This window comes from Bubalus bubalis, chromosome 17 (genome assembly GCF_019923935.1).
Source record: "Bubalus bubalis isolate 160015118507 breed Murrah chromosome 17, NDDB_SH_1, whole genome shotgun sequence".
Classification (NCBI taxonomy): Eukaryota; Metazoa; Chordata; class Mammalia; order Artiodactyla; family Bovidae; genus Bubalus; species Bubalus bubalis.
This window is the reverse complement of record NC_059173.1, coordinates 55411513-55420882: the sequence shown is the minus strand read 5'-3', so window position 1 is coordinate 55420882 and position 9370 is coordinate 55411513. Positions and strand designations below refer to the sequence as shown.

General features: G+C 41.0%; 1 long non-coding RNA gene across 1 annotated transcript; it reads right to left on the bottom strand.

The window, feature by feature from the left end:
* Window positions 1-655: 655 nt before the first annotated feature.
* On the bottom strand, window positions 656-8387 carry LOC102389098. Its single transcript, XR_329402.4, has 2 exons — window positions 7611-8387; window positions 656-840 (listed from the first exon to the last, which is right to left on the bottom strand). It is a non-coding gene; the product is annotated as an uncharacterized LOC102389098 (long non-coding RNA).
* Window positions 8388-9370: the final 983 nt, after the last annotated feature.

Sequence of the window (9370 nt, the reverse complement as noted above, 5' to 3'; positions counted from 1 at the left end):
GAACAGCACTGTAAATGTACTTAATGCCCCTGAACTGTACACTTAAAAATAGCTAACATGGTTAATTTGTGTTATGAATATTTTTCTATAATAATGAAAAAAAAAAAAACATTTAGAGCTTTACAGTCAGCTTCCCTCAAGTTCAAATTAACATCTACCATTGATGAGTGATATCACTTTGACCAAATGTTTTAGGTTAGGTTTCCCTATCTCTAAAATGATGGTAATAACACCTGCCTCAATCCTACTGTATAGTACAGCAAACAATATTCAACAGTCTGTGATAAACCATAATGGAGAAGAATATGAAAAAGAAGACATATATGTATGAGTCACTTAGCTGTACAGCAGGAACTAACACAACACTATAAATCCACTAAGTGTGTGCTAAGCTGCTTCAGTCATGCCCACTCTGTGTGACCCCATGGACTGTAGCCCACCAGGCTCCACTGTGCATGGAATTCTCCAGGCAAGAACATTGGAGTGGATTGCCATGCCCTCTTCCAGGGGATCTTCCCAACCCAAGGACAAACCGACGTCTCTTAAGTCTCCTGCATCGACAATTAGCAGGCTGGTTCTTTACCAAATAGCCGCCTCACGATGTTATTGTAAGGGTAAATAGCACAACATATGTAAAACACTCATCACAGAGAAATGTTCAACAAATGGCGATTGTTATTAGCTGGTGTCTACAGAGGAAAAGAACTGAAACCTCTAAGAGGAACTGACAAAGCCAGGTTGCAAGGTTCTGCTCTCTTCGGATGAAGTCTTCATAAACCTTGTGTCTAAGTAGAGGAGTTTGAGTTATGCAAGTGTTCCTTCACAAGCATCCGAGTTATCCTAGGAAGCAAGATGAAACAACTCCAGATCAGTAAGGCCTGTACACTTGAGCAGGAAACCAGACACAGAAAAAAAGCAAATATGTCTTAAAGTGTAAATAAGCAGCATCTGCAATGATATAGGGCTTCACTGGTGGTTCAGACAGTACAGAACCCACCTGCAATGCAGGAGACCCAGGTCTGATCCCTAAATTGGGAAGATTCCCTGGAGAATGGAATAGCTACCCATTCCAGTATTTTTGTCTGGGAAGTTCCATGGATTTCCCGTAGAGGAACCTGGTGAGCTACAGTCCATGGGGTTACAAAGAGTCAGACATGACTGAGCAACTAAGCACTTACACTTGCACCCAATAATATAAAGTGAATTTGTAACTATCTCCATGAAATGGAGAGATCCCGAGAAATGTCTAGCAAGCCAGAGGTGCTACACGACAGTTAATCGTCCTGCGCCCTTTAATTCAGGCCGCGTTTCATGTCAGCAGTGGACTCTTTAAGTGTGCCCTCCATTGTCTGAGTTTAGAAAATGTGACATTTGTAACTTCCCACAAGGTCAGTTCCTCTGTGCTTGTTTTCCCCTAAGGCCTTTAAGTTACGCAAACATAAAATTTTTTTCTGTACCATTTTTTATACCAAGTTTCAGGAAGTTAACTTTTAAGTTTTGGGGAGGGAATTCTGTTCTGTTATTGAGTACTACCTAAGTGATTGTTTATTCCCAGTACATGTAACTACCACCAGTTATGCTGGAGTAACAAGGAACCTGTTTTCTATCTGTATCTTCCCTTTGGCAATATGAATGTCTGACCTTTGGCCTTTTAAAAGAAAATTTTTTGGCCATGCCACAGGGCTCTTAGCTCTCTGACCAGGAATCGAATCAGCTCCCCCTGGAAGTGCAGAGCTAACCACTGGACCACCAGGGAGTCCCTGGCCTTTGTGCTATGCTGATAGCTCTGGGCTTTACCTTTGGTTTTAAATAAACAGTAGCCCTCACTTCAAGGCAATGGCACCCCACTGCAGTACTCCTGCCTGGAAAATCCCATGGACGGAGGAGCCTGGTAGGCTGCAGTCCATGGGGTCGCTGAGGGTTGGACACGACTGAGCGACTTCACTTTCACTTTTCACTTTCACGCATTGGAGAAGGAAATGGCAACCTACTCCAGTGTTCTTGCCTGGAGAATCCCAGGGACGGGGGAGCCTGGCAGGCTGCCGTCTCTGGGGTGGCACAGAGTCGGACACGACTGAAGTGACTTAGCAGCAGCAGCAGCCCTCACTTCATTTACTGAGCTTCCCAGGTGGCACCAGTGGTAAAGAACCTGGCTGCCAATGCAGGAGACATAAGAGACATGGGTTCCATCCCTGGGTCAGGAAGATCCCCTGGAGGAGGGCACGGCAACTCACTCCAGTATTCTTGTCTGGAAAATTCCATGGGCAGAAGAGCCTGGTGGGCTACAGTCCACAGTGTCACAAAGAATAGGACACAACTGAACGACTTAGCATACACACATGCCACTTTGCTTACCAGCGATACCTGCAGGTAGATGGATATTCTACTACCTCTCAGACATACCACGACCCAAACCAAACCGCTCAGCCTCTTTGCGCACCAGTTCACCTCCTGTGACACCTAGGTCTCCAGTCTGTAGGTGGGAAACCAAGACTTCCACGCACGATTGATGACCGGACAAGAGGGTATTCTGTGGGGGCAGAAGGGAAGTCTGCTGCCCAGAGGGGTGGCTCTATTTCATTCTCATAACAGCACTGCCCAGGTTGCAATAGGCCTGGAGAACAACTGCAAATATCTTTATGAATGAAGCATGCCTTTTTTGTGGGTCACATCCTGTGGGTTGCATGTCCTGGAAATTATACCTTCCTGTTAATTTCCACATCAATATTCTCTTAAAAGCTCTATTCAGGCCTTCAGTACTTCCTGCCCTAGACACAAAATTCTTATTCAAAAGGTATCAAAAGCACCTCTGAAATGAATATAATATTATAAATCAACCATACTACTTTAAGAAAAAAAAAAAAAAGACACCTCTAGAGAGTATGAGTCAGTGGGCCTGAGATGGGGCCCTAGGCTCTACAGATGACTGGGATGCACAGCTCTAGTTGAAAATCATCATTTTCAGCCCTCAATTGTCCTCCCATCCAGAGGTGACCATTCCTCTTCACTGTGGAGACTGCTCCCATGACCTTCAGGATGGAGGTTAGAATCAGAACAAGAAAAAGCCACATACTCTTCCCTCCCAAAGCTCACAGAGGGTGAGAATAATGATACACACAGCTGAAAAAAGTCTTGTTCCAATACTTTGATTGGGAACTTGGTTGACCTTCTCAGTTGACTAGACCTTTGCTTCTGAAACTCCTCTCCATCCAGCCACCACCATGTTCCATCACCTAGACCACTTCCATAACCTCTAACTGGTCTTCCTGCCTTCCATTTTTCTTCTTACAAGTCATTCCCTGCAAGGCAGCAAGTGAAATCATTCTGGATGTAAATCCTAGCAAGACGCTAACCTTTTAAAAACCCCCTATCCCAGTGCCCTGGGATAAAGTCCATACTCTTAACACACGAGCTGGCCCTTTCCTAATCCTCTTAGTGGCCTTTCTCCCTCTTGTGCTGTAGCTCAAGAACTTGAATCTGTATTAGTTTCGTGGTTCTCATCTCTGCACCTTCAACACACTGTCCCCCATCTAGGACACACTCTTCAACCTCTCCACCGCTCCCTCCCTCTTTCATCTGACTTCACCACCACTCAGCTTTTAGCATTGGACCTTAAAAACTTGCCTGCAAGTCCCTCTTGACCTTTCTTTAGAATCAGCCCATTTACCATGTGCTGAGATGGCATCTCTACATTTCTTATCAATGTATCGTCTTAAGGGCTCCTTCAGTGTCTGCCTCCCCGAGTAGATGCAAACTCACTGAGGGCAGGCATCATTTGTGAGTTTATCACCACTCTGTCCCCGTGTCTGAGGTTGACCCATGGCTAGAATGTTGCATACATATTTACTAAGATAAAGTCTTTTGAGCAGCAAAGAAGTAAAACATGGTGGTCAGCTCTACAACGTGAAACAATTAAAGTAAGAGTGTGACAGGTATTGAGCCTTTACTCTGTGTGAGACATTTTGCTAGGGCTTTACAAAATAAACTAATAAAATGAGTTTTCTGATATCCAGGAGCTGACAATTTTATGGAGGAATTCTATGAGTAAATGAGTAATGACAATCCAATTCTAAAGTGGCTTGAGTGAAGGTCAGAAAAAGTGCTTGGAGTTTGAACATCAGCTCTGGAAGAAGCCATGGTCTAAATGTCTAAAACAACAATTCTTGAAGATCGCTCCAAATTATTCCATAGCCTTCCATTTTAATTCTTAAGGGCTACCAACATTCCTCCTCCAGTTCTACTATTTTTCAGCTGTGTAGCTTGAAGTAAGTTGTTTAACTTCTCTGTGCTTCAGACTCTTAATTCCTATTAATACACTATAGTATTTAGCACAGTGTTTGCACATAGAAAGGGCTAAAAAAATGTGTCTTCATCATCATTATTATCAAGACTTGCTAGTTACAGTAAGCCCCTAAATATAATGTTAATAAAAGTCAGTATTTGTAATGAAATCTAGCATAGTCTACAATATACTAAGGACTGTAATTCAGTAGACTGGTTGCTAGGTAACAATTGTTAATGTATCAAAGTTACTATTGCCCGTACACCCCACAGGTGTGTATTGGCATTCCTGATGCTTTCATAAAGCTCATCTTGTCATCAGTGTTATTCTGAGATGGTTGTATTTTCTATTACGACTCTTTTTTGTTCATGTAGCTATCAATTCCCACTAATTTAGCTTCATTGCTATCCATATAGTTTATTGTTGGTTATCTAACTAGCTTAGGTTTTGTTAAACAACTGCATCAACATTTTTTTTTTTTGGACTTATAACTTCCCTGCAATTATACTTTAAGATAGACAGGGTACTTCAAGTTTAAACGATTCTACTTCTGTTGTAAACACAAACGGATAGACAATCCTTCCACTTCCCCTTTCCCTCTCAGTTGCTCTAATAATAACATTTCATTGCTATTACTGGAATAACTAAATTCTTTTACTAGTAGAAAATTGAAGTGTGTGATGCAGGTGGGCCAAAGGATCTCTTGTACTTTCTAAATAGAACTGAGTCAAAAATCTTCAAGGTGAGAAGCAAATGGTTAAACACACACACACACACTCGGAACATGTCTAACACATGGAATGCACTATATAAGTATTACCATTACTATTATTATTTAGCAAAAAAAAATTTGAACTGTTTTCTCAATTGAATTATAATTGATTTACCAAAGTTTCATAGTTGATGTCAAAGTTTTGAACTTTAAAAACAAATAAGCAGTGGTACCCTTTCTGTGGTAGAGTCTGAATAATGACCCCAAAGATAACCCAAGTCCCAATCCTTGGAGCCAGTGAATAGTACAGAGAAAAAGTGAAAATGAAAATGTTAGTCGTGTAGTCACGTTGGACTCTTTGCTGTCCCATCCATGGGATTTTCCAGGCAAGAATACTGGAGTGGATTGCCATTCCCTTCTCCAGGGGATCTTCCCAACCCAGAGATCAAACCTGGGTCTCTCGCGTTGCAGGCGGATTCTTTACCAACTGAGCCACCAGCGAAGCCCATTATACAGAAAGGGGGTTTAGTAGATGTGATTAAAGACTTTTCGATGGAGAGATTATCCTGGAACATTCAGGTGGGCTGATTAATCACAAACGTCCTTCTGAGAGGCAGGCAGAGGAAGATGTGACAGAGGAGAGAAAGTAGGAGATGTGATGATGATAAAAACAAGATGTGAAGATGTTAAATTGTTGGCTTTGAAGAACGAGGAAGAGGGCCATGGACCAAGAAATGTCAGCAGCCACCAAAAGCTACAAAAGGCAAGGAAACTTTTTTCTTCCCCAGAGACTTCAGAAGGAGCACAGCCCTGTGACACCTTCCCTTGAGCCCAGAAAAACTGATTCTGAACCTCTGGCCTCCAGAACCAGCAGAGAATACATGTGTCAAAGTGTTAAGCCACCAGTTTGTGATCATTTGTTATAGCAGCCATAGGAAACTAATAATGTCATTTTCTTTCTTTAAATTAAATCTTCTAAAAATATTTTATTGTGTTTTATTATACCTTACCAGTGACAACCACAAAACTTTTAAAAATTAATGGAAGCAAAGATTGAGGGGGTGAGAAGAAAATTCAGAAGAAGCCTCAAAATGGAAAAAAGTCTACCTTTTTTTCATTCTCTATAAAGGGAAATCTCAAATTATGGTCACTGCTCTTTGGAGAGTTCAAGATGGAGGGCGCAATTCAGCTTCTTACTCAAGAGGCATGTCCTTGTGTTTTTGAGATAAGGCAAGTTTACATACTATGGAAGAATTTAATAGACTATACACTTTCTTACTATGTTTTAAATTTCAGCTTTGCTGCTGCTGCTGCTAAGTCGCTTCAGTCGTGTCCAACTCTGTGTGACCCCATAGACGGAAGCCCACCAGGCTCCCCCGTCCCTGGGATTCTCCAGGCAAGAACACTGGAGTGGGTTGCCATTTCCTTCTCCAATGCATGAAAGTGGAAAGTGAAAATTGAAAGTGAAGTCGCTCAGTCGTGTCCGACTCTTCGCGACCCCATGGACTGCAGCCCACCAGGCTCCTCTGTCCATGGGGTTTTCCAGGCAAGAGTACTGGAGTGGGATGCCATTGCCTTCTCTGAAATTTCAGCTTTATTGAGGTATAATTGACATATAAAATTGTAAGATAGTCCATGGAGTAAGAAAGGGCAATCCACTCCAGTATTCTTGCCTGAAAAATTCTAAGGACAGAGAAGCCTGGCAGGCTGCAGTCCACAGAATCACAAAAAATCTGACATGATTGAACATCAAAAAAACAAACAAACAAAGGCCCACCTTAAATCCAGGTTGATCTCATCTCAAAATCCACAATTACATACATAAAGATTGTTTTGCAAATAAGGTCATCTTTGCAAGTTCTAGGGGTTACAACTTGGACATACTTTTGGGGGCCACTATTAAACCTGCAGCAATCTGGTAAGGAAAAAAAAATCTAAGACAGTTCAAGTGTACCTTGTGGTGACTTGATATATGGATATGTTGTGAAAGAATGCTTCAATCTATTAACTAGCATATCCATCACCTCACATATTTATCTTTTTTACCTTTGGTGAGAACATTTCAGTTCTCTTCTCTCAGCAAACTGCAATTATATGATATAGTTTTATCAACTATAGCCACCAGGCTTTATATTAGATTCTAAGGCCTTATTCATCTAACAACTGAAAGTTTATACCCTTTTACCAACTTCTCCCTATTTCCCCCACCCTGCACCCCTGACAATCACTTTTCTGTTTTCCCATATAATATGTTTATTTCAATATAAAAGAAGCTTATATACACATAGTATTAATATCTTTAAAGTACTATTGCAGCCAAAGAATTTGAAAAAATTAAATACATTTATATGTATAACTGAATCACTTTGCTGTACACTTGAAACTAACACAATATTGTAAATCAACTAACTTCAATATAAAAAATATTTTCACATGTTGTAATGCACCTCAAAAAAATGGATAAAAATAAAAAAATAAAATCAAAAAACAATAAAGAGAAAAAAATACAAAAACAAGAAACCAAAGAGTTCCATTGTATCCTGTTATTTAATTTGAACATCACAACACTAGACAGAGCAAATAGTGTACCCATTCTACAGATGAGAAACTCCTTACTGAAAAGAAAAAAATGATGTGACATGCATCAGGGAGGTAGCTAGGAGCATGGCTGGAAGTTAGTTTCTGATGAAACATGCAAGACGGATGGCAAGCTGTGGCTCCTGTCTAGGGAAGAAGAGCACTTAATGTTATAGTAAAGAGGAAGGAAGTAGGGGTGCCTGAGTGGGGGCAGAGTGGCCAGAAACAGATTTTCACTTCCATGTTCTGCCAGTTGATGCAAGTGAGGCAAAGCCTACAGGGCAGGCATAACATAAAATGGAGATTTTCTGCTGGCCAAAGAGCAACCCTACTTCTGAGTCCCCACCTCCCCCAGCTGCATCCCAGCATAAAGTGGAACTAATACGCGCCTATTCAATATCCTGAGAACACATACTAACATTGATTGGCTGTGCACTCTGTGCTGATACTGGGCGTGACTTTTTTTACTTTGTTCTCAAGGATCGGGCTTCATCATGGCAGGTATTCTCAAATTCAGATCTGGAACTTGGAATACTGGGTTTGGTAACCGTTAGCATAGAAGGAAAGCATCACACATGAAATCTCTTTTAAGAGGGGAAAGCAGAAGATTATAATGTCAAATTGCTGCAGAGAAGTGAAGATAATGTTGGGAGAAAGGTTCCTAGTGTATCATAAAACCAGAGAATCCCGAATAGGAGTTTGGGTTTGAAGTATACAGGCTGCTGCATTTAAAATAGATGATGTGTATAATGATGACTGATTTGCTGTGCTGCAAGGCAGAAACCAATAACACTGTAAAGCAATTTTCCTTCAATTAAGAAATAAATAAATAAAATAGATAACCTACAAGGACCTAGTGTATAGCACAAGGAATGCTGGTGACTATTCTGTGATAACCTAAATGGTAAAAGAATTTGAATAAGGATACATGTATTTGTATAACTGAGTCACTTTGCTGTACACCTGAAACTAACACATCATTGTAAAGTCAACTATACTACAATGTAAAATAAACGTAAAAAAACAATAACAAAACAAACTAGAGAGTCCGGAAGTTCAGCTGTTTTACAGGGTGGTGTATAGTGGGGTAAGCACATGTTTTCATATTCAGATAGATTGAATCTACCTAGATGTTCACTCATCTTATCAATATTTATTGAATACCTACTATATGCGTGCTAAGTCACTTCAGCAACCCTACAGACGGTAGCCCTTCAGGCTCCTCTGTCCATAGGATTCTCCAGCAAGAATACTAAAGTGGGTTGCCATTTCCTTCTCAGGGGATCTTCCCAACACAAGGATTGAACCCACATCTACTGTGCACCAGTCTCTGCCTTCATGACATTTACATTCAGGTGGAGAAAGACAGGTAACAAACAGATGAACAAGGAGGTCCTGCTATCAATTCATCATTATTCCAATAGATACTGCAGTTATGTATTCCAGTTTTTAGGAAAGAAGATCAAAAGCTAAGGAAGCACAGAGAATGCAAAGATACTAGCCCATTAGGCGGGCTTTGGCTCTCATCGAGTGAGATAGGAGCCTATTGGTGGGTTTCAAGCAGACGAATGATGTGGTCTGACTAATATTTTAAGAGGACCACTTTGGCTGCTATGTGGGGAACAAACTGAAGAGACCTGGGTCAGAAGCAGGGAAATCAATTAGGAGATTCTTGAAATAATTCAGATGAGAAGCAAAAGTGACCAGGCAGCAGGCAGCGGGAGAGAAAGTGAGAAGTAGCTGAAATTAGTGTATATGTTGCAGGTAGAGAAGAGGATTTGCTGACAGTTTGGGTAGGA